This window comes from Oncorhynchus gorbuscha, linkage group LG23 (assembly GCF_021184085.1).
Source record: "Oncorhynchus gorbuscha isolate QuinsamMale2020 ecotype Even-year linkage group LG23, OgorEven_v1.0, whole genome shotgun sequence".
Lineage (NCBI taxonomy): Eukaryota > Metazoa > Chordata > Actinopteri > Salmoniformes > Salmonidae > Oncorhynchus > Oncorhynchus gorbuscha.
This window is the reverse complement of record NC_060195.1, coordinates 52,860,738-52,863,504: the sequence shown is the minus strand read 5'-3', so window position 1 is coordinate 52,863,504 and position 2,767 is coordinate 52,860,738.

The following is a 2,767-nucleotide window of genomic DNA, read 5'->3' as shown; positions in this document are numbered from 1 at the left end:
TTGGCCAATAGCGCTCGAGGCACTCGAAGCTGGACGGAGCAACAGCAGCAAGAAGAGAAGTGCTCAAGGATGGACAGTTGCCGGGGAGAGAGTTGATTCGAAGTTTAATGTTGTACCAAAATACATGTGCCATCCATGGTTCCTTAGTTGATTTACCGTGTAGGTCTAGCCTACAGTTGAAGTCGGAAGTTTACATACACTAAGGTTGGAGTCATTAAAACTCGTTTTTCAACCACTCCACAAATATATTGTGAACAAACTATGGAATATCGGTTAGGACATCTACTTTGTGCATGACACAAGTAATTTCTCCAACAATGGTTTACAGATTATTTCACTTATAATTCACTGTATCGCAATTCCAGATGTCAGAGGTTTACATACACTAAGTTGACTGTGCCATTAAACAGCTTGGAAAATTATGAAATGGCTTTAGAAGCTTCTGATAGTTTAATTGAGTCAATTGGAGGTGTACCTGTGGATATATTTCAAGGCCTACCTTCAAACTGTGTGTCTTTGCTTGACATCATGGGAAAATCTGGTCTGGAACATCCTTGGGAGCAATTTCCAAATGCCTGAAGGTACCACGTTCATCTGTACAAACAATAGTACGCAAGTATAAACACCATGGGACCACGCAGTCGTCATACCGCTCAGGAAGGGAGATGAACGTACTTTGGTGCGAAAAGTGCAAATCAATCACAGAACAACAGCAAAGGACCTTGTGAAGATGCTGGAGGAAAAAGGTACAAAAGTATCTATATCCACAGTAAAACGAGTCCTATATCGACATAACCTGAAAGGCCTCTCAGCAAGGAAGAAGCCAGTGCTCCAAAACCGCCATAAAAAAGCCAGACTTCTGTTTGCAACTGCACATGGGGACAAAGATCGTACCTTTTGGAGAAATGTCCTCTGGTCTGATGAAACAAAAATAGAAATGTTTGGCCATAATGACCATTGTTATGTTTGGAGGAAAAAGGGGGAGGCTTGCAAGCCGAAGAAGACCATCCCAACCGTGACGCACGGGGGTGACAGAATCATGTTGTGGGGTTGCTTTGCTGCAGGAGGGACTGGTGCACTTCACAAAATAGATGGCTTCATGAGGAGGGGGGAAATTATGTGGATTTATTGAAGCAATATCTCAAGACATCAGTCAGGAAGTTAAAGTTTGGTCGCAAATGGGTCTTCCAAAGCATACATCCAAAATTGTGGCAAAATGGCTTAAGGACAACAAAGTCAAGGAATTGGAGTGGCCATCACAAAGCCCTGACCTGAATCCTATAGAAAATGTGTGGGCAGAACTGAAAAAGAGTGTGCGTGCAAGGATGCCTACAAACCTGACTCAGTTACACCAGCTCTGTCAGGAGGAATGGCCAAAGTTCACCCAAGTTATTGTGGGACGCTTGTAGAAGGCTACCCGAAATGTTTGACCCAAGATTAACAATTGAAAGGCAATGCTACCAAATACTAATTGAGTGTGTGTAAACTTCTGACCCGCTGTGTCATGCAGGTGAAAGAGGACCCAAAAGCGACTTGGCGAAAACAGAGTCTTTAATCCAGTAAAGTGAATACAATCAAAAAAACACAACTTTCACTCGAAATGACGAGGACAAACTGGAGACTCGATCTTGAACAGCAGGTGAACAGCAGGTTGCCTCGGGAAGGCACTTGAACCAGACAGACTCAGACACCTGCTCACCACGCAGCATCTGAGGAAAACACGACACGACAGGGCGATACACAAACACAGCACGGTGAAATCTAGACAAGGAACCGACAGGGCAGAAACGAATAACAAGGAGAGAAATAGGGACTCTAATCAGGGAAAAGGATCGGGAACAGGTGTGGGAAGGCTAAATGATGATTAGGGGAATAGGAACAGCTGGGAGCAGGAACGGAACGATAGAGAGAAGAGAGAGCGAGAGAGTGAGAGAGGGAGGGGGAGAGAGAGGGATAGAAAGAGGGAAAGAACCTAATAAGACCAGCAGAGGGAAACGAATAGAATGGGGAGCACAGGGACAAGACATGATAATAAATGACAAAACATGACAGTACCCCCACTCACCGAGCGCCTCCTGGCGCACTCGAGGAGGAATCCTGGCGGCAACGGAGGAAATCATCAATGAGTGAACGGTCCAGCACGTCCCGAGACGGAACCCAACTCCTCTCCTCAGGACCGTAACCCTCCCAATCCACTAAGTATTGGTGACCCCGTCCCCGAGAACGCATGTCCATGATCTTATGTACCTTGTAAATAGGTGCGCTCTCGACAAGGACGGGAGGGGAGGAGGGAAGACGAACGGGGGTGCGAAGAAAGGGCTTAACACAGGAGACATGGAAGACAGGATGGACGCGACGAAGATGTCGCGGAAGAAGCAGTCGCACAGCGACAGGATTGACGACCTGGGAGACACGGAACGGACCAATGAACCGCGGAGTCAACTTACGAGAAGCTGTCGTAAGAGGAAGGTTGCGAGTGGAAAGCCACACTCTCTGGCCGCAACAATACCTTGGACTCTTAATCCTGCGTCTATTGGCGGCTCTCACAGTCTGTGCCCTGTAACGGCAAAGTGCAGACCTCACCCTCCTCCAGGTGCGCTCACAACGTTGGACAAACGCTTGAGCGGAGGGAACGCTGGACTCGGCAAGCTGGGATGAGAACAGAGGAGGCTGGTAACCCAGACTACTCTGAAACGGAGATAACCCGGTAGCAGACGAAGGAAGCGAATTGTGAGCGTATTCTGCCCAGGGGAGCTGTTCTGCCCAA